The following is a 23,372-nucleotide window of genomic DNA, read 5'->3' on the forward strand; positions in this document are numbered from 1 at the left end:
TAGGGATTTCTACATATAAGATCACATTATACATGAGCAGACATAATTTTACTTCTTCCTTTCCAATTAGGATGACTTTCTTTTTCCTATCTAATTGCTCTGGTTAGAACATCCAGTACTATGTTAAATAGGTCAGTTCAGCTTTAGTAAAATTCTACTGAGTTAAACTTTGATAAAACAGTTTCCCCTAAGAATAACTTTATTAAGGATAAAAGAAATCTCTGGGCAGATTTCAAATGTTTACTTTTCCTTTCCCTCTGCTGGAAGCATGAGGGGATTTTTTTCTCCAAAATTCACCCTGAGAGTCTAGTGAAACTCTTGGAAGTAAAACTTATTAAAGTATGAGTCCCTGCTAAGGCTGACCCCACCCTCCATTTTCTGTCAAGCTAGTCTATGCAGAGCCTCCAGCAAATCAACAAATAGCTGAAAGTGTCCCCAGTGATACTGGCTCCTGCTGTGGGCTTCTGCTCCCAGTAAGTCTCAATTCTCTGTATTTACCTTTTGATTTCTCTTATTTTGGTGATAGCAGATTGCCTTGGGACCTCAATTCTCTGATGAATCTAAGAAAAGTTGTTGATTTTCAGGTTTTTTGGCTTTTACCTTGTTGTGAGGATGGCAATGATAACTTTGAAGGTCTTCATGTGTCAGACTAGGAACTGCAATTCCCTGTGTGTGTTCTAATTGTGTTAAGAAAATCTGATTATTAGTTCAATTATTTTCTTAAATATAATAAGGCTGCTTTTTTCCATTAATGGCATTAGTTTGGAGTAAATTAATCAAAGCTTCCTTCTGAATTTGAGTTGTGAATATGGAGCTTAATTACAAATGACTTGTCCTCACATTGTCTGGTCTCTTGGCTGACAGGTGCAGAGGGAGTGAAACAGGTTTCTCTGGACATGCAGTTGGGTGAAACTAGGCTCAAATTTTAGCTCTGCACTTTTGATGTGATCCAATTTCTCTGGTCATTCTGCTGGCATGTAGTTTAGCTCAAGTATCAGTTTATAGGTTTATAGGCAAAAGGAGTCTTTAGAGCCCTAAGCAGAAGCTTAGTATCCCTCAAGGAGGGAAGGAGTGAGCACAGGGCCTGACACAAGAAAGACACTTAATAAATACCTGTGGAAGTGAGGGTGTCTACTTTACTCACCGTATTTAAATGTGCTTTACTCACCGTATTTAAATATGCACTGTTGTATACTGCACAACCACAGAGTGCCCTTCGCAGGGATGGAATAACTACTTATCTTCACTGAACCTACCCTCTGCAGGGCTGGGTTCTTCTCAGAACTTGGTAAATATGAGCCCTATCGATAAATTCCAATATTTAGTAAAAGATTTGGAGAGGAGAAAAAAAAGAATAAAGTTAGTCAATTAAAGTAATGTGTGTATGTGTGTGTTTACTTCCTTAGAGAGTCAGGGTAGAGTAACTAGAAGGTAGAAATGGGGAGGAAATTCTTATTCACTAGGAAAACTCCTATCCTAGGTGCCATATATATATTTTTTCTCCAGTGGCTTTTTAGAATAAGAAATGTGACAATGACAGACACTGCCTGGCCCCCACTAATCCACTTATATTAATTGAGCACCTTCAATGTGACAGGAACTATGCTAAGTGCTTAGGAAACTAGTGTAGACAGAATGAAGAAAGACCCTCTTCTCACAGGGCACCCAGAGAGACAAAAATCAATGAGAACACAGTGATATAAGCTATAAGCACTATTAGGAGGGAAGCACAATGCGTTTTAGGAGCACATAAGAGGAGCACCTACCACAGACATGAGCACTCTATGCGAATCTTTCCAGAAAGGTGACATCTCATCTGAGGTCTCACAGGTGTGTAGGAGAAAGTGAGGTAGGGTAGGCATTCAGGTAAAGGTAGAAGAATGTATAAAGGCCCAAATCACAGATGCTAATTATTAATGTTACTATTATTAGATCTTTGGTGTCATGGGGTATGGAATCAGTAAGATCCAAGTTCAAATTCTGGTTTTGTGACTGCCTGTCGTGTGGTCTTAGGGAAGTCACCTGATCTTTCTAAGTCTGTCTTGTTCTCTGCATCACACATATATGAACTTGTGGAAATGTTATAGGAAGAAGATGAACAGATAGCAGCATGGAACCTAGCACTGTGCCTGGCATTTAAAAGTTCTATAACACATTTCTCCTTTTATTCTCTTTAAAAAGTTTGACTTTTTTAATTTTATGAATTCCCAAGTCTTTTGGACACCGATAAGTTCCACCAAATAACATTTTCTGAAAGGTGCGAGATGCTGAACAAATATTCTATGTAATTACACGAGAACAACTAGCTGGTAAGCCACTCAGCGAGATCCCCCTGAGACATTACATGGTGGGGTACACTGTGAATTCTAGAAAGAACCTATAAAACAAATCTGCAAGATAATAAAGCCATATTATAAATCAGTACTGCAATTCTAGACTTTTAACTCAAAGTCAGCACAATACTTAGACCTCAGCTTACTTTAGACTTCTCTTGAAAATGCATTTTCTAAATCTAGAAGAAAAAACAAACCAGCTCTAAAATATTTTTGGTTCAATGCTACAGAAGGAGGCCAGTGGTGGGTCAACCCCATTCAACTGGAGTTTGAATCTTTGCTTCCCCCTCAACTCCTTTTAGGTCCATGAGTAAATTGTATTGTGTTTGACATAAAATCAGTATCTGTCATGCACTCTTAGGCAAATGATAATTTTCAACTGAAAACTATTTCCTTAGTGATGGTAAATCTTCAACTGCTGTTGACAGATTCAATTTTTGCAAAGCACCAAAAAGTCTAGAAGGTGTGGGGAAGTATAATTCAGTTTAGCAGATATTATTGGGTACTTAATACCTGTCATTTGCTTGTTTGTTCTCAGGTTTGACCCCCTTCCCACCCTTTCTCTGCAAACAACCCCTCCATGTTTAACTCCATGAGTTAAAGTCAACCAATAAAAATCATGTTAGGAAATAGTAATGTTAGGAAATATGGTGTAGACGTTATTGGTGCATCATTCAGATCCCTGAGGCAGGGGGACCTTTTAGGTCTGGGGTTCCCATCTCCAAACCTTTGGGTGCTGCTGATAAGGGGCTCAAGCTTACTATCTTCTCTGTGGGACTGCCCCCGTACCTCACCTGGAATTGGCTCCGGGTTATATAGCCCTCTGGAATGCTTATCCAACCACTGACTTAAATAGGGTGTACAAAAGCTCATCTCAACGCCTCAAGGCAGGAGAAAATACTGAGATGCAATTTGTACCCGAAAGCTCCCTGCAGTATGTCGCTGAAGTTAGATCTTACCCAGAACCCCACCCCTGCTTAAATCCCTGTCTTTCTCCATTATGCTCCCCTGACCATACAGATTTTTCCTGGGAGCTTCTCTTAGTGTATGATTTGTACACAGCTCCCTGTGTCAGGTTCTGCCTCCAGACTACCTGGGTAGGACAGTGGGAGAAGCCTTTCCCACTCTGCTTCTTGCAAACTGTCATCAGTGGTTCTGGCTCTTTCCCTATTCCAGCTCTAACCTTAGTCACTTTTCTAGTGCTAGCTCCCTTCTGTTCATTCCAGATCCTGCAAGGTGACTCTGTTCTCCAGACCCTCAGCTACCTTCCAGAGGTTTCACCCCCTCCAGGAAGCCTCATATGCTCAGCTTTGGCTGAATCCTTGAGAGGCTCCTCTTCCAAAGATCATACTCCCTCGCACAGTGCCAGCTATAGAGCTTTGGCAGCACTGTCACCCATGGTCCTCCAGCCAGAGGGGTGGTAGCAGCTTTCTCTACTTGTTAATCTCTCTGGGTTTCCTCACTTTTCCCTGTTTTCTGCTTTTCCAACACCTCTGTAATTAGTTCCCTGCATTAGATTGAGCATGGATCCCTCTGTTGAGCGCGGATTCTCTGTTCCTGTCTGGATACTGACTGGTACACTAAAATTCTTACATTGTGTTAAATGCAGAAGACAGGACAACAGTACAACTTTGCTTTGCCCTCAGATTACTCACAGGCATTAACTTGACCTTTGCAACATAGGCAACCCCTGCTCTGATTGATAGAGGGTCTATGGCAGGAGGGTAGAGAGACAGTGCACAAGCATCCTAGGCAGAGCTGGTTGTAAAATGGGCACTTGGCAGGGAAAGAGTCCCCTGGGAGGTGACTCTGGAGCTGAATGAAGGGTAGAGATTATGCAGGATTGCAGCCATAGGTTTTTTATCCCCCTGCTCCAAGCCAATTTTCCTCTTTAATGATAACAGAAAGGTGTGCTGATCCTACTTAAGCCCCTCTCTTTACTGCCTCATCTGGCTGGTGGTAAGTCAATTAGACTTGTAGCTACCCAGCACAAGGATGTGAGGAGACTGGGCTCATGATAGTGAGCAGGTGCTCTGAAGCCTGAGATGAACATGATGCAAACTGTGGCAGCAGGGGCAAAGGGGGGACAGTAAGGTAGCAGGGTAGGAGAAAATGTTTCCAGAATGAGTCATTTCCAAAATAGCCAGTCTTTCTCCCTCTCTGACTAGGCTTTCTAGGCTACACAAGGAGTGGTTCTCTCTACTCTAGGTGTCTCAGTGTTGTCTGTGGCTGGGCAGTATCAACATCACCTCAGAGCTTATTAGATACGCACCCTCTCAAGCCCCTCCTGGGCCCATTGAATCAGCAAGTACTGGTTGGGTGCCTTCAGTCTGTGCTTTAACAATATTCCAAGTCATTCTGATCCATGCTAACATTTGAGATGCACTGGTCCAGATGACCTCAAGGTCCAGATGACCTCTTCGTGTTCTAAGGGCCTAATGGAGCCACACTTGGTATCTGATATGGGAGAGAAACAGAATCACATCACAGCCAAGGAGGAGAGCCTCACAGAGATAAGCACTCACCGTGAGGTAGGCACATGTGTCTCTGCTCTTTTTGAGACTGATGAGTCCTCCCTTTCTGAGCTCTGATTTGTGGTACGAAAACTTCCTAGCTTTTCATTCTCATTTTCTGATTCTTGCTTCCTGGATTCTACCCAAAGACTTGTTTCTCTGTCACTGCTCAAATTTTGTTTTTCCCAAGTTTTCTGGCCTTTGGTCTCTCCCCAGCTCAACAACCAGAATTCCAGTTAAGGGCTGGAGCCTCTCCAAACCAGCAGCCTCCCTGACCTCTCCCAAGAGGCCTATGCTTCCAGCCACCCTACCCATTGCCTCCACTGGGAGTTCTCCTGAATGCATATCTGAGGCATCCATGTCCTACGAAGACACTTGCACAGCTCTCTACAACCACAGAGGAAATAAGTGTGCACCCAGGTACATGAATTATGACATCCTCCATGGTCTAACCCTGAGCCTGGTTTGCTTCTGCTCCTGCCTCATCTTCTGGCACTTCCTGTTCCACACAATGTGTCCCCCCAATGTCATTCAAGTCCCTCTCACTTTTGTTCTGTTCTCCTGTCACATTTTTCATGCAATCATGGGGAATTCATCCACTCATCCACTCATTCTATTCCCCATATGAGAAAGACTAGCTAATTGTCCATCAAACAAATTTTTACTCCAGACTCTATTTTTCAGTCTCCCTTGCAGTTAGATAAGCTGCATCTAGACTGCCTTTGGCCAATAGAATGTGTGTAGAACCCATAAGCCTCTCTTCACTCATCTGCTGACAGTTGTGTAGAATTTAGGGAAGGATGGCACATGAGGCAGCTGGGCTCCTGGGAAGCTCTGATTCAATATGATTCAAGCTCTGATTCAATTCAATATTGACCCACAATATGAAAGGAGCCTGAGTCCATGGGTGACTATGTAGAATGGAGCCCTTCCTCACACCATACCTCCTGCTGATCTTTAGTAGACTATGTCATGCATGAGAAATCATATAACTTTCATTTGTGATGCACATGGGAAAACAGTATCAAATAAAAATCAGTAGTTGTGAGCTATCCTTGCATTGATATTGCATAATAAAACAGTCCAGAACTCAATAGCTTACAAACACATCTATTCCTATGCTCATGCATCTGCAGGCCAACTGCAGTTTGGCTCATGTGAGCTGGTCTCTGCTGGGAAGACCTGCTTTGGGCAGCCATCTTGGCTCCAGACTGCAGTTGAGTTTAGGTCTGCTCCACCTGTCCTTATCTTGTGGCCCAGGTTGAAGGGACAGGAGCTTTCTGGGCAAATCACCAGAGTCCAGGAACTGAGCCAAACTGTGCCAGCACTTTATATAGCACTTGAATTATCTGCTCTTATTAAATCTGCTCACTTTCTATTGTCTAAGCAAAAGTTAGTGAAGCAGGAGAGTACAATCCACCCCAAAGGTGGGAGGGAGTGAAAATGTACTTAAAAATAATTTGATAAAAGATGTGGAACCTCACAGAATTGTCACCATCACCACCCCTGGTCTGAGGTTCTCAGGTTCTTCCTCAGAGTACTACTGGTCTCACCCTTTCCTCACCCTGAAGGAAAGAATTTAGTGAATTCCCCTCTTTTCTAGACTCTGCATTTCTTTAATTTTTAGTTAAAATTAAAACTTGGGTGGTTTCCAACCTCCCCAGCCTCCATGTGACATGAAAGGCATCTGAAGCATTACAAGCTCTTAGACTCTGCTTCAGATAAGGCAAACTGTGACCCCCATGTCACCATGGCTCCTAAATCATGCTAAACTGATTATAAACTGACCCATTTCCCTCCTACAGTATAAAGCGTATTAATAATGCAAGTGTAGGAATTCAAATTCATACAGGAAATGCTCACTCTAAACATTTGTATTGTAAGAGTAGTAGGTGATTCCTAACACCTCTCATAACTGGTATATGCACATCAGAGTACTTTCTCCCAACAGCAGGTATAAGTTGCACTAACCCTTTTCTCTAGAAATATCTCTTTTTCACTGAAGTAAGTCTGACTGCACGGAGAAGAATGGGAGTTGAATCAGAGCCTCCCAGGAGCCCAGCTGTCTCATCATAATTCCCATTTTAGCAGGTTCCTGACATGTACAGAAGCTGACTGAGCAGAGATGTCTAAATGTCACATCAATATTTGTTTCTACTTCCTCTATGGTTGTTAAAATTTTAGCAGGTCCAATGGTTCCCCAGCTTGTTGTAGTCATGGTTCTTCAGAGAAATAGAACCAATAAGAGACGGTAAATAGAAGATAGATGAGAGAGAGAGAGATACAAAGAGAGATCTAGAAAGAGATGTATTATAAGGTATTGGCTCATATAATTATACAGGCTGAGAAGTCCCATGATCTGCTATCTACAAGCTGGAGATCCAGGGAAGCTGAGGGTATAGATTCTAGTCTCGTGCTGAGGCTTGAGAACCAGGAGCGTGAAGGGCAGAAGTTCAGTATCCTAGCTTATGTGGTCAGGCAATGAGCGAGGATAAATCCAAACTTCCTCCACATTTTTATTCTTTTCAGGTTCTCAGTGGATTGCATGATGCCCACCCACACTGGGGAGAGCAATCTGCTTTACTCAGCCCACCCATACAAATACTAATCTCTTCCAGAAACACCATCACAGACATGCCCCAAAATAACGATTCATCAGACTTCTGGGCATTCTGTGGCCCTACCAACATGACTCAGGAGATTAACTGTCACACAATCCAAGACTACCTTCCTCCACCTCTCTCAAAGCTAGCTCCTGGGTCCTGAGAAGAGAAGCTCCTTCTCTTCGCCATCCATAGCACTTGGGGATAGCAGGGTGAGAGCTGGAGCAGCCAACCTGGACCCAGAGAAACTGAAGCTGTGTTGGAAAAACAGAACATTGAGATATAAGAAGCCCAGGTTCTCAGTGCCAAGGAGCTGCTATATCCGCCCTAACCTATTCATGTTCAGGTTGTCATAGGAGACAAAAGTAAACGTCTCTCAAATGTAAACCATGGTTCTTTTTGGTCTTTCTTACCACAACCAGAACATGTAGCTAAATAATATACCAACATTTGTGTCTATTTATTTATACCAAGTACTTTGTATTCCCCTTGAATATGAGCACTGGCCCTTTCATTTGACATTCATGAAAAAATATTGGACAGCAAACATCTGCAAAGGCATTGAGCTATGTACTTAAGAGACAAGACTATCTACACCAGATTCTGTCTCCTAACCCGCCTTGTACCATACTTACCTGAGCTTCAGCCATATCGTTAATCCCCAACACACTCCCGTGTCTCTACACCTTAGCACTTACTCTTTCATCTGCCTGGGATGCCTGCCTTCCCCCTTTTAGCCAGCCGGAAGAACTCCTACTCACCCTTCAAGTCCCTGCAACTAGGAAGATTTCCTCCATGGCCAGGGTGGAGTCCTTTGCCTTTTGAGATTCTCCAACACCTTTTATGTATAACTTTATCATAGAATTTGACATGTTTGATAACTCTGCCAAAATGCAAGAGCTTTTTCAAAGGAGGTGACTCTACTTCCATTCCACATTCAACAAGTAATGACTGAGCTCTTGGCATGAACCACGCCTTGCACTAAACATTGGTCATTGAGCCAAACAGCCAGAATTCCTGTTCTCATGGGGCTGATGGTGTAGCAGAAGAAATAGCAATTGAATTAGCACACAGAGGAAATGTCTAACAGTGACAGGCGCTGAAAAGAAGAAGCCCTGGTTTTATAAGAAGTCATGACAGGGGATCTAACGTGGTCAGAGATTAAGTGCACAGAAGGCTCCCTTTCGAGTATCGTGCCTGAGCTGAATCTGAAGGCTCTAATTAATCTTTGGGCCATGACAAGTACCTAGGAGGGCACCTGACACATAGAGGATGATCATCAAATATTCGTTGGAGGAAGTAATAATAAGCTATTGATAAATGCTTTAGGTTATAATTACATTTTCATAGTATTGCATGGCGTAAGCCTCTAACACATTTCATCTCACAATAATAAAATATGTTCTATGATTAATATTCTTATTTAATAGACGAAAGAAACAGAAGCAAAAAAAGTTATGTAAGTTTTCCAAGGCTACACAGCCAGGAGGTGAAACTGTGACTTGAACCCAAGCAGTCCAGCTGGCGTCTCAGCAATTAGCCACTACATTGCTGTGCACCTGCTTCGTGCCAGCTGTTTTGCTTGCATTATTTCTTCTCATACCTGAGTGAGGTGCTTTGTTTTGTTTTGTTTTGTTTTTTCTCTTTTTGTAGATGCCAGAATTAGAACTGAGGCATGAAAATCTCTCCATCCAAAATAATTAGGTCAAGAAGAGAGTCAAGCTTGGTGCCCCACAGACCTCTACCTGGATTCTCTTCACAGCACAAAAGTGTCCTCTGGGACCTGAGAAGGTGACAGTGATAGCCAAGGGTTTATGGGAGAAGGGAAAGAAAGAGGAGAGGACGAGGAGGGGCACTGGCCCCTGTTTAGATCCTCTACCCTTTTCTTGGAATTCAGATTTGGGGTGTTAGAATAATGCAGAAGTTAAAGGCAGTCAGCTCTTCACAAACACCCTGGAGCCCTTCTATTTCTTTATGGCTCTCTACCTTTGCCGTCACTTTGCATTTGTAAAAAGCATCGCAATCACTTGTAATACTGCCTGATTACAAGCTCAGTCTATTTTCCTATGCAAATAGGACACTGCCCATAGTATGAAAATGTTATAGAAAATTACTTGCACTCAATGGATTTTTTTAAAGAAAGATTACAAGTTGCATCTGCAGATTTTCAATCCATTTTTCCCCCAAATGTATGGAACTAATATTGAGCTATTGTCAAACGCTCCAAAAGGTGTGTGAGCAGGGAACCCACCAGAGAGTGGGAGGGGTCGCAGAAATCTCTGCTGACTCAGCTACCACAGCTGCAAGATGCAAAGTATAGAGACCTAGCTGTCTGTGCACATTCCATACCAATCATGTTAATTGGAAACTAGAAAGAGGAAATGGTCACAATCAACACATTTATCACCCAGAGGGCTGAGTATTTCATAAATTTAATCCAGCAAAGGAATTGGAAAATAGGATTGATGCCTGTAAGAATCAGGGGCGGGGAAGGGGCCCCTCTAAACAACCCTTTGCAGCCATATGGCTGGGATTGCTGGCAAATATTTTATTTGGAGCTATTAGAAATATGAAAAGGCAGCTTCCTCCTGGCCCCTGGCTGAAGTATTGTAGCTTTTTTTATGGTCTTTATAAAAGAGAGCAATAAAGAGACACAAACAGGGTAGTTAAGTTTAATGGCGGTAAAAACCAGACACCTGAATCTATGTAATTTATTTTCCTAAAAACTCACCCGACTGAGGCTGCTATTAATTAGCATGGAAATGTATTGCAGAGCCAAGATTGCAGGAGGTTTGCTATCTTGGCTACTTTATAAAAAAGGAAAAACACAAAACAACCAGAAACATCTTTGTCACTTCATCGTAAAAGGAGGTGGAGAAAAGTCATCCAAACAGCTTGGAGGCTTCATCTGGAAACATAATTGTGAGAGATCCCAGCTCTGCAGAATTCCGGCAGGAGCTTTGCTCCACCAGGGGGAGGGGGCAGGGGCAGCGTGGGAGAAGGGGGAGGCACACCAGATCAGCTAAGAGCCTGGCCCAAGGGATCCCTCCTGAAAGAAGAGTCAAGATCAAATGCAAGGGATCCCTGGGTGGCGCAGCGGTTTGGCGCCTGCCTTTGGCCCAGGGCGCGATCCTGGAGACCCGGGATCGAATCCCACATCGGGCTCCCGGTGCATGGAGCCTGCTTCTCTCTCTGCCTCTCTCTCTCTCTCTCTCTCTCTGTGACTATCATAAATAAATAAAAATTTAAAAAAAAAAAATCAAATGCAAGTGTGCCAGTTGCAAGGCCCATATTTGATCGGTGGTTGGTTGGTTCTCAGTACGTAGCCCACATTCCACTACCTACTGTGTTCTGTTGGCTTCTCAGCTGCCAAATAGACCATGTGCCTGGTTCCTGGAACACCAAGGATTCAGAGCCTGGCAACGAGCAAATTACAGTAACTTCTCTAAAGCCTTCATTTACCTGTCTGTGGAATGAGTCGGGTTCTCCACTTACTGCTCATTTTATTTGCACTATTCATCACCACAGACCTGGGTGGGGACAAGTCAATAAAACTCAACTGAACCACTACAGTTTCTACAGCAAGTTGTTGCTCAATAAATATTTAACAAAGAATGTGGCCAGATTACTGAAGGTGATCTGATCGAACCACATTCTATCTGCGCACTTCTGAAAAAGATATCCAAGGAGTTGCTTGCTTGCTTTCCCTTTCTTTCCTTCCTTCCTTCCTCCCTCCTTGCTCCCTCTCTTCCTCCTCCTCTTCCTCCCTGCCTTCCATCCTTCTTCTTTTTTGGGAGTGGGAAAGGGAAACATAAATGAATGTTCATTTGACTTTATGAGTATGGTGTAACAGAACTAAGTTCTCTTGTTGGGAAGACAGGGTCAGACATTACTTCTGCTATCCATTTACTGCGTATCTTTGAGCAAGTTACTTCACCTTCACACTCTGGCTTGCCCTACAGAAAACAAGAGTACAACCTGGCTTTCCATAGGATTCAGATGAGAGAACTCGGGAGAGAGTTTGGAGCCCGGCCAGGTCATGGCAATGCTCACACTCTAAATGCCAGTTCCTTTCTCATAAGGGTCTCCTCAACTCCTAGAATATGACAGCAACTTCTGAGATTCTGAAGGACAATAGAACTGGCTTCACACGAGGTTATTTCATCTGGTCTTCACCTCAAACTTGTGAGGTTAGCAGGACTGGGCTGGCCTCCCCACTTGCACACATTGATGAGTAAACTAAGGTATAAGGAGATGAAACGCGCTCTGTTGGGGTTCCATCACCCCACTGCCATCGTCCCCCACATTTATTTGACAATGTCCACCCCACCTCACCCTTCATGCTGCCACCTTATACCCTTGGCACCCCTAATTTCTTCATGTACAAAATAGGAACAGTAAGGTCACCCACACAGAGTTACTGTGCAAAACTGAGTGTGTACTGTGTACACTGGCCCCAGCATGGTGGCAGGCAAATGCTCAAGAAAAGCAGGGTTGGATTTGTGATAGCCTGATGTGACTGTGACTGTCCTGTCATGATCCCAACAAGTGCCAGTGAGTATGGGCACTCGCATTTAGACTGGTAGATGGTAGGAATATCTCATTTACAAGTATTCCTATTGTGTACATGAATATATACACACAGAAGCAGCAAAAGAACCAAAAAACAACAAAAAAAAAAAAAAAGAAAAGAAAGAAAGAAAAAGAAAACCGAAAACCCCAGTCTGTTTTGGCAGATACATGGAAAAATCACTCTGAAACTCTTCTCTGCTTCCTCAGATTGAGGAAATATTAACAAACAATGCCACAAATTGAAGGAATAATACAATGGCTGCTAAGGAAGCAGTTAGGGAGCTGACGGGTGGCCATCACTTGGTATGGAACTCTGATTTGCCAAATGGTGTCTTCCTTTAGAAAGCAGAATATCTCTTCAAAAAGAGGCAAAGGAAACGTCCCTGTGATTAACAAGGTGCCGACATGCTGGCCAATGATTCAGAGAGTCAGCAAACACGGCTAACAGCTGGCCTGAAAACACTGAGAAAACAATTTATGAGCCTCGGCTTGAGAGGCAGGCTGCAAGTTCTGGCATAATAAGCATATTTCTTACTTGCTTTGTCCCGAGAAAAATCTTACCTGGGATGAGAGGTTTGTTTCCTTTGATGCTCCTACATCCTGATTAGAGAAACATAAACCCTTTTGTGATTACCTCTGCGATCCAGTGGCTGCTGGCCAGGAGACAAGGCCATGCTGTCCCGATGCTGTAAACAGTGGGTCCCTAATAAACCGACTATGTATTGATGTGCACCGGTTCAAAGGGCCCTGGAACCCGGCTGAACATTTCAGATGGATGATAATGTAACTTCTGATCAAGCGGATTATTAGGCCATCACCAGAGCTGAATTACAAAGGGGGGATGAAGAAGAAGGGAGGGAGAGAGGAAGAATTTATAAACTAGAAAGAAGAAAGAGTCCGTCGGGAAGAGCAAAGACAGAAAGGGGACCAGAGTAAGGGCGAGGATCGAGGAATCAGAGCGGAGATCAGCCCCCAGTTATGAAACACTTATTAATTAAGCCCTAGACAAGCTGTCACGACCACCCACACATTTTTCTCATTTAATATTAAAGATAGACTTAGGGTGCCTGGGTGGCTCTGGCGGTTGAGTGACTGATCTTGGTTTTGGCTCAGGTCATGATCTCATGAGTTGTGAGATAGAGCCTCACATCTGGGTCCATGCTCAGAGGGGAGTCTGCTTAAATAGTCTCTCCCTCTGTCTCCCCCCCCCCCATTCTCGCAGATGCTCTCTCTCTCAAATAAATAAATGCATCTTTTCAAAAAAATAGAATTGTTAGTGGAAACTGTCACTTTAGACAGAAGGAAATGGGCATAAGCAGGTTAAATAATGTAGCCAAAGTCAGCTAACAAGTAATTGGAGGAACCAGGATGCGAATCCAGGAGGGCAGAGAGGAGGAAGGAAAGGAAAGGAAAGGAGGAAGGGGGGAAATTAGTTTGGGAGAAGTAACTGGCAGAGACCGCCAGCGTCTGTTTTGGAAAATTAGTGGCCTTTCCATCACAGGCAAATGGGCATAAACAAAGAGATACTTGAATTGTGCCAAGCTTAGCTTTTCCGCCCCAGAAAGTAAGAACTCCCATTAGAAGTGAATCTGGGTTGGAAAATCATGCTAATAGGGACGGAGAACATCAGCTTGATGGGAGCAGTTCATTAGTGGGGGCCACTGTTTGTTAATTCAAAAACTGGGGAGGGGAGGGTTTATAAGCCACTGCAGCCCTGGGCTGTTTTGCATGATAGAAAGGAAAACTTCAGGGAACAGGAACATTCCACCACCCATTTGGTTCAAAGACCTAGGGATATATCACAGTTCTAAGTAATCACCCTTTTACCAGGCTGCGAGAAAGGGGCACAAAATAGAACGATCATATTAGAATCACAGCAGATACATATTTTTTTCCACTAAAAGTAAACAGGAATGCAAGGAACAAAGGCAGTAGGACTGCATAAAAATGGCTCAGTCTTTCGATGGCCCAAGAGCAAAACAGCTAGTTGAAGCAAAGATATCGGAAAGGAAGAGGTGCAAACATGCTCCCTTATGCATTCTTCAAACACTCAGTGCTGCTCGCTGTCCTAAGCACCAGAACACTCTGTGCTCGAGAGCTTATCATCGAGGTAAGTACAGAGCCAAAATTCCCACCTGGGAACTCCAACCTCGAGTCCCAAGGATTTTGCTTCCTGACTTTCATTGATCCTATCAACCCAAATGCTCAGCTTCACTTCAACCAAATACTTGAGAGTTGTGGTTTTGGCATCTTTGATGAGAAGCTTCTTATAAAACAGAAGAGACACATTTAAAAACACATCAAGCATGAAACTGGAAGCATTCAATGCATGTTTGCAGAGCCCTGGACAACAGGGGCTCTGTAGTGGACAAGGTCTTGGTCTTCATGGACAGGGACCCCCAAAGGGACCCAGACAAAGCCCAAGGGACTGAGAAAAAAAAATGCAAGCCTGAAGTGTGCTCGGAAATTCATGCACACAATTCCGGAATGGAAGCTAAGTGGCATTTACCATTAAAGGGTTACCAGGATGAGAAGAGAGGCTGTGGGAACTCCCCATGTTGCAGCAACAGCATGGGTGAGGTGCCGAGGATGGAGGGGTGAGTGCCATGGGCTGGAGCCAGGGATGGTGGCCCATTACATATTTTTCTGCTTTAGTCCTCAAATCAATTTAGACTCAGGGACTTGTTGGAGATGACCCTAAGTTATAGGCTTTCTGAAAATACCCCATAAGTCGGTAGCCAGGAAATAGTGACTCTTAGGGAATTTTTTTTGAGATTTTATTTATCTGAGAAAGAGAGAGGCAGAGGAGAGGGAGTGAGAGAATCTCAAGCAGACTCCCAACTGAGTGTGGAGCCCGACATGGGGCTCCATCCCAGGACCCTGAGATCATGACCTGAGCCGAAATCAAGAATTAGGCGCCCAACTGACTGAGCAACACAGGTGCCATGATTCTTAGATATTTTAACACTGCTGCTGTGTCTGGACTCCTCACAGCCATACTGCCTCCAGACACTGATTCTAGGCTATTTCCTACTTCCCATCCAGCAGTTCCTCTCTACCGCTCTGGTCATCCCAGTGCCCCAGTTAGGAATGTGGGGTCTGCTACTTCCATCCTCAGCTTAGGTTCATTCTTCCCCTCCCCAGCCACCCCATCCCAGTGCCACCTAGAACTCTCTATATCTAACTACAATCACTTGTGTCCCCCACTGGGCTCTGAGTGCAATGTCCCTCTGTCTGTTCCTCTGTCCCAAACATAGTGTCTGGTATACGGCTGACTCCTGGCACCTCCGGGAAATGAAAACATGAAATATGAGCCACACTGCATGAGCTCCACCACCCCTCTCACTTCCACCTGATCCCCAGGCACACATTGCAGGAGGCCACTTTCCATGCAAGCAGAGAATGGGAACTTGTGACATCTGGGTCTTGCCTCTCCCCTGCCTGAGAGCGTGGCTGCCACACTGATGAACATATTCCCTTTATCAAAATCATCTCCCAAGTCTGATTCTGCCTTCACACACTCTGCTCTTGAAACTTCAGAGCTATTCTGAGCTGGCAACTAACTTCCTTGCACATTTGGTGATCAGCTTAATGGCATCACTGGGAACCCATCCATTTGTACAGTTAGAGGAAGCTGGGAAGGAGGTCTTGGCATCACCACAGGTCCAGAGGTAATACTGAAGCCCAGCCCTTGTGATGGTCTCATACATGGCTGGAGCTCCTTCACCCAGGAACATGGCAGGCTCGCCCTTTTTGTGTCATTGGCTGGAGGCAGCCCAGGAGGGGACTTTGAGCTCTGGTCATTGTGGTAGGCAGAACAAAGTAAACCTTCTCCTGACAGATATGCAGAGATGTCCAGGTCCTAATTCCCCCTTAAGCCACTTCCAAGAGATATTCAGGTCTTATTCTCCAGAATTTGCAAATGTATTACCTTACACGACAAAAGGGACTTTGCACATATGATTGAGATGGATAAATTATCCTGGATTATTCAGGGGCTCAACATAATCACAAGGGTCCTTATTAATAAAAAGAGGGACTCAGGGAGAGGGATTTGAAGACAAGGGAATGGGCTGTGAATATCAAGGGATGCAGTTTCTCTCTAGAAGCTGGGAAAGACAAGGAAGCGAGTTGTCTCCAGAGCCTCCAGAAGAAAAGACACCCTGCCAACATATTGGTTTTAGACCCAATAAGACTCATCTCTCCAGAAATGTAAGAGAATAAATTTTCATTGTCTTAAGCCACAGAGTCTGTAGCAATGTGTCACAGTGGCAGTAGGAAACACAGGAATCTTGGTGGAAATGTCTGAGGACTCTATTTGGGGGTCTTCATCCATCCATTGAGCTGTCTTCCATTTGGTACATACTCAGACCTGGAGATCAAACCCCACTCAAGGCTGGGTGACAGGCCAATACTGTCAGATGCTGGGGGAATTATCATGACCAAAATGTGTTTGCTGTTCACAGTCCTCAGGGGAAAATGATAGGATGACACCAGCACAGGGTCATGGGTGCTCTGTACCCAAGGTCAAAGGCCAGCAGTGGAGGAACACAAAAGAGGGGAGCTTAATTCCACACAGAAAAATCCAGGAGGTTTTTGGAAGAGGTGAGACCTGAGTAAAGCCTGATGGGATGACTAAGGACAAGTTAGGTGGGCAGGGAACAAAGGGGACCCAGACAGCAGGTACAAAGGTATAGGGACACAGTGGGGTTCATTTTTTTAAGGATTATTTATTCATGAGAGACACAGAGAGGCAGAGACATAGGCAGAGAGAGAAGGAAGCTCCTCGCAGGGAGCCGGATATGGGATTCAAGCCCAGATCCTTGGATCATGACCTGAGTCCAAGATAGACACTCAACTGCTGAGCCACCCAGGCATTCCTGAACTTGGGGTTCTTAAGACTACTGGAACCCCAGGGACATAGAGTGATGGGTAGAAGGGGGGTAAACTAGCTAGATCAATAGGCAGGGCCACATCAAAGATGGTCTTGTTCAAAAAGCTATAGTCTTCCCGTCTCCTGTTAAAGTACCCCAGAGCAGAGATGCATAATGACATTTGAGAAGTCTCAGAAAGAAGTAACCCAAGCAGCATAATGCAAGCTTAAAAAGTATTTGAAAACTCATGTTTATTCTTTAAAAAAAAAAAAGCATATGCATCAAACCTTTGATTTCTTCAACATAACTGGTTTTCCACCAACATCTTTCAGGAAAATTTACAATCCAGCAATATTTGCCTTCTTTCCTTAAGCTTCGTATCCTTGGTCCATATCATCTCTTTGCTGTCCCAGTTTGAGAACTATAGCTGCGATGGGGGTCCAGGAGGGTGTTAAGCAGGAAATTGATGCAGCGCAAGAAAGTGAATTATTTCAAAGTCTAAGATCTTCCCCATGGAAGACAGAGGGCACACAGTGGGGCAGGGCAAGTGGAAACAGAAAGCAAGAGTCACACAGCATCAAGGGTAAATGTTGTTCAGAGCACAGAAGCTCAGTAGAGGAAAGGGGGGAGTGTACAGAAAGAATGCAGAGGTGTCCTGGTTCAAATCAGATGGATCAGATCTGCCCACCCAGGTTTGGTGAGCTGAATAGTGCTCCTCCCAGCCATGTCCATCTGAAAATTCAGAATCCTCCTTTGGAAATCAGATTTATGCAGATATAATAAAGTTAAGAGAGACTGTCCTGGGTTATTGTGAGCCCTGAATCCAATGGTTGGTGTCCTTATAAGAAGAGAACATGACACACATAAATGCACCCAGGGAAGAAGTCATTGTGAACATGGAGACAGACACAGGAGAGATGCAGCTACAAGCCAAGGAAGGCTGAGAATGGCTAAGAAGAGACCAGGGAGGATTCTCCTCTAAAAAAGCTCACAACCACTCCCTTCTTTAATTCTAATATTTTTTAAAGATTTTTTTGCATGGTTTTAAAATTTTCATTAAAACTGATGTCATGATTCCTCTTCCTCTGGCCATTAGTAAGTCTAAGACCTGTTATTCTGGAAAAAGCACAAAGGCAGAACATTTCAACATTATGAAATACCCCCCTTTCTTTTTCCAAGAAGAAAAAAAAAACATCATCACAGAATCATAGAACTCAAAAGGACCTTAGAAATCATCTAGCTCAAACTCCTCATTTTAGAAATAAATGAGAATTTTAGGGTCAGACAGGATAAGGTTGTAAAACCTAGTCAGTTCCAGACTCAAGATCAGAATTCAGATTTCCAGACTTGTAGTCCAGGGCTCCATCTTTTCGCAAACCAGTAAGAAATGTCTGCACATGAACGATTAATCCAGAACATCCTCAAAACTGAGTGTGAGAGAAGCGAGTTACGCGGTGGTGACTGAATAGAGCACTTCATACCAAATAGAAGTTGAAAGGAACATGGCTTGTTGACACCCTGAGATCAGGGTGTCAGAACTGTGGGAGAACACCTTCCTACTCTTTGAAGCCCCCCAGCTTGTGGTGATTTGTTATGACAGCCCCAAGAAACTCATATACTGGGCAAGAGGCTAGACCCCTGCCTCTGGGAAAAAGATGTCAAGGGAAGTTTCCAGTTCTGTAAAGACTACCAGAAATGCTTCAGAGTGATGGGGGTTCTTTCATTCAACTACTACTCACTGAGGCCCTGTCTGTGTCAGGCACTGGGCTGTGAGCAGGTAGGGAGCAGGGTGTGGGGAAAATACGTAAGCCGGAGCCTACACTAAGTAGTTTTAGTGGAGAATTCATCTAAGTGTGGTCCCAGACCACCTTCATCTGAATCTTCTAGGGCAGTGTTGGTCAAAATGTGGTCCATGGACAGGAAGCATCAGCCTCACCTGAAGCTGGGCCCCATTCCAGACCTACTGAGTCAGGGTCTTAAGGTGAAGGATCCAGAAATCTGCATGTTGAAAATACTCTCCAGCTGGTTCTAGGGAATTCCAAGGTTTGAGAGCCTCAGGCTCAGTGATGGCAACTTAGTAGCGTGAGGCAAACCAGTCTAAGGCAAGGGACAATATCTCCAGGGCTGAAATCAGCTAGACCCTTTCTAGAATACCCCTTTCTTGCTTCCAGATGTGTAGTCTGGACCTGGAATCAGAACCTGCTCAGATGACAGGTGATGACATCAGTGTCCACCAGCAAGGGACAGAGAGGGGTGAGGGTGGAAGTGGGAAATGCGTGTTGGTCAGTTTACGCAGCCTTTGTCCAAATCTGGTGCACCTGATTCATTCCCTCTTCCCCACCAACCCCTATTTACTTCCCATGGAGACTTGCAGCTGAACCCCCTAAGGGAGAGCTTCCAGGGGCTGTAGTGGATGGTGATGGGGATTACCAGCACCAGCATCACTAGTACGGCCACTCCCACATGTGCCTACTATCTGTCATTTCTTAGGCACCATATGAAGTCACTTCATACATGGGGTACCGTGTTAATCATCCTTCCAATCACGGGAAGTAGAGTCTACTGTGCCCATTTTACAGAAAAGAATATCAAGACTGAGGCAGGCAAATTAATTGCCCAAGGTTATTTACCAAATAAGTGACAATGGTACAGCACATCCAGTCTTCCCACCCAAGTGCTTTCTTGCATCCTGTGTTGCCAAAGAATCTTGCCCTCCTCCAACCCCCAATTTTTCCACTTTGGGTAACAATGGGATGATTTCCTGTCAACTGCTTTTCTAAACTAGGCAGACAAGTAAAACCACCTCATAACTTGGTGTGTAACATGATTAAGGTAACTGGGCCCATTACTTAGACAACTGGGTGGATTTCAGGGAAGGGTCTGTTGGACTTGGGGAAAGCAAAACACATAAAAAATGAATGAGGTGGCACTTGACAAGATGAGCACTGGCTGTTGTTCTGTATGTTGGCAAATTGAACACCAATAAAAAATAAATTTATTATTTAAAAAAATGAATAAGGTGTAGAAACCCAGATCTGGCCAGCTGTGTAGACACTGTCACTTCCCCCTTCACCATCCCCACCCAGCCACAGGTAGTCAGGGCCTGCCCCCTGCAGAAGTTGCCCCAGCTGGTCCCTGAGCCAATATTGAGCAAAGTGTGTACAAGATGGCAGTGACCCCACTCCTCCAGTTGATGGATCCCAGATAACTTCTCAAACCAGGGCTGCTGACTTTGGCCTGGCCCATCGTCTCTTGTGGTATGTCTGCACCAAGGACTGGCCACTGAACATTTCCTTCGGCTTTCATGACTTCATTTCTAATTTGACTCTTGGTTTTCTTGGCCTCTTGCCCTTCTACTCTCTGTAAGGCCTACACTGGCCTGTGTTCTCCATCAGGAGCATGATGCTCCTACCTGCCTTGCTCAGAGCATGGATTCCCACCTGCCCAGGGGCTCTTGCTGCCAGCCTGGGCCCTTTATATCCAACCTCCTTCACTGAGGAGTCCTCCTACTTCACTGAGAAGTTGCTACTGGGCCCACTCATTCCCTCAACAACCCCAGAACCAGCTGCCCTAAACTCCCTGTCTGTCCATGGATTGTGGCTCTCCTTTCATCCCCAAAACATGTTCTTAAGTGACAGTCTTTGCACTTGATGCCACACCTCTAGGCATAATAAAAAGAAATCTCTTTATTTCATCGTGGGGTTTCAAATGAAAAATATTAGAAAAAAATTCCAAACATCCCCTCCCTCAATGGAGAGAAATAGCTGGGAATCATGCTTAAGTATGAGAGTGGTAGTGTGTGGTTAAATCTACAGGAGGTTAGATTTTATTTAGATTTACTTGTCATGCTAAGTTTGTGTGCAGACAGTGATTAAGTTTGTCATTTTATAAGATAAGGACATCTAGAGTCAACATCTCTGGGCAAGATTGACTACATTCCTTTGGGTAAAATATGAATGTTATTGGACCAAAGAAGGAAAGAGGACAGGAGTATTGGTTTTTAACTCTGTAAATACCGTATCTCATATTTGATTAATTCATGACTGGCAGCAAATACAACGATAGAATGAACAAATATTGAATGGCAGGCTATGGATCAGAATTATTAAGCTCAGGCAACTCTCACTCCACTTTGTCAATTCAAGTTCAATGTCCTTCAGCTCAAGTGTTGTGTCAACTTGGCCCCAGACCCAAGATCAGCCTCATCAGGAGCAGGTATGACAAAAAGACTGAAGGTTTGGGTCTGTGTCCGTGAGAATTTACATTCAAGTCCTACCCTGCTACTAGGAAGCTCTATCATCTCATCCAAATCATGTAACATCTCTCAGACTTGGTTTCCCAATTCCCCAAACTACAATGATCATATCACTAATTTCAGAGGTTATCTTGAGGGAGAAATGAGTTTTTCAGCAGAAGGACTCCAGACTATACCTTGAGACTTTGTTGAACCCCATATAACCTGTCTTGTGTGGATAATCAACCCCTCTTTTTTTAAAAGACTTTTTCTCTTCGGCAAGGAAGCCCAAGATGAGGTGCTAGTCATGCTGGGAGGTGACAGTGACTTGAAGGCTCAGGTAGGGTTGGGGCTGAGCCCTAAGCAGGACCAGAAACAAGGCCCATGTGAAATCTATGATAATTACTATTCTTGACATGGATGAACCATAGCATTAGTTTGGGGTTTAAGTGTCAGATGTCTTTTATAGCACCCTTAAAAGTATAAGATACTATTTGTGAAGAGTGGAAACCAGTAAGAGAGGTGGAGCAGCACCTCCTCATCCAGCAGAGTTTTGTGTGGACTCCTATCGGCACTGTTTTTGCGTGCATACCTTCCCTTGCTTACTTTGTTTGGCTCTCCCTGTATCTTTGAACTCATTTCTAGCAACTCAGAACCATCTATTAACTCATACATCCATTCAACCAATAAGTGATTACTGAGTATCTATTGCTATGAGCAGTGAAGAATGTGGACTCTGATCCCAGAATGCCTGGGTTCAAATCCCACCTCTAGCAGAGCCCCTGTTTGGATCTTTTCATTTGAGCTTCTCTAGGATACGGTATTTACAGAGTTAAAAACCAATGCTCCTTTCTTCTTTCCTAAGACCTAGGAAACCCTGGCAGGTGGGTTTTGCTACCAGCACCCAAGTATGATCAGCACACCGGGCTGCTCGCTGTTACTGAACATGCCTACAGACTGTGTCCCATGGCCTTGCATTTGGATGACCTCTTCTTGCCTCTCTAACCTACAGGAATCCTCCTATCTATAGAGGGCCAACTTAAAAGCCTTCCTCTGTGTCACCATAGCCTTGTGATTGGTTCTCCAGTGAAAGGATCCTGGCCACCGGCAGCAGTGTGGTGCTGTGGGGTCAGCAATTCTCCATTTCCCACAGCCGTATCGAGCACCAAAACCACAGCACCTCCATTATTTCTTTGAGTCTCTGCGGTCATTCTGAACAGTATTTTCATTCTGCCAAAAATGTATTTCCTCATTCCTCCATAGTGGGGGCAATAAGTTAATAAACTACAAACAGGGAGTTCAACAAGCATATCCTCTTTGTTTTCTGCATTTGACCCTCTCCATTCTGGGCCTCCATCCCACTGGGAAGAGGAAACACACACTCACTTCACGTATTTCAACTTGCCAATAATGGCTAACCCATCCACTAATCTTCTAAAATGTTCTGCTATGTAGAAAATTTCTCAGTCTTTCTGAGATCCACTCCCCTTTCCTCCTGACTATTTTGCAGTCTTGCAAAGAGGAAGTGTCAGTTTTTTAGTGGTGGCCTACATAGAAAAAATTTGGGTCCCACAGTGGAGCCTGGAGTTTTTAGGGGTCCTTGCAGTCCGATTAGGGAGGTTGCTTTCTCTGCTCATCACAAGGTTAACATTTGCTGCTAAGATGTGCAGCTAGTGATGCAGACAGAGGGCAGTGAGGAGGCTGTTTGTTCCCTTCCTCTCCTGTCCTCTCCTCTTTTCAGGTAAGCCCATCTCAGCTTTGCTTCTCAGCTTTGGCTCAGGATGGAGGTCAGTGGCCTCAGCAAGCAGCAGGATGGCCTCATGCTGGCTCCTAGCTCTCTAGCCTCAGCTACTGAGGAGCAAGCAGAGATGCATGCTCCCCTCTGCACAACTAGAGCTGAGAGGCCTCAGAGTGCTCTCTCTGGCCCCCTCTTAGCTCTTCCTGAATCTACACTGGGCCCCTGCCACATGCCCAGGTGCCCCAGGACCACGAGCTGGTGTGTAGTGCTTGTGAGGAATCTTGCTCCAAAGTCCTAGAGGAGAAGTGGGTCTTAAGACCTGGGCATCCTGCTTTCCCTACACCTTCTCTAGATTTTCTCTCCTGGCATTGCCATCCTGGACTGAGTTCAGACAAGTGAGAGATCTGAGCCCTGAGGTCTAAGGCAAACCCTTCCCTGACTCCCCTCTGAACCCATCTCCTGCCCAACACAGAGGGCTCCCTCACCTTAGAGCTTACAGATAAAA

General features: G+C 44.4%; 1 long non-coding RNA gene across 2 annotated transcripts in view; it reads left to right on the plus strand.

The window, feature by feature from the left end:
• Positions 1 to 11,008, plus strand: part of LOC144283348 (uncharacterized) — a 33,488-nt gene extending 22,480 nt beyond the window's left edge. Inside the window, exons 4-6 of one of the 2 annotated variants that reach the window (XR_013351872.1) lie at positions 5,063 to 5,266; positions 9,103 to 9,240; positions 10,816 to 11,008. This is a non-coding gene — a long non-coding RNA (uncharacterized LOC144283348). Of the gene's footprint in view, positions 1 to 5,062; positions 5,267 to 7,375; positions 7,826 to 9,102; positions 9,241 to 10,815 lie in introns of those variants that run through there. The other variant, XR_013351871.1, reaches the window with a different exon arrangement.
• The last annotated feature ends 12,364 nt before the right edge of the window (positions 11,009 to 23,372 follow it).

Source organism: Canis aureus, chromosome 14 (genome assembly GCF_053574225.1).
Source record: "Canis aureus isolate CA01 chromosome 14, VMU_Caureus_v.1.0, whole genome shotgun sequence".
NCBI lineage: Eukaryota > Metazoa > Chordata > Mammalia > Carnivora > Canidae > Canis > Canis aureus.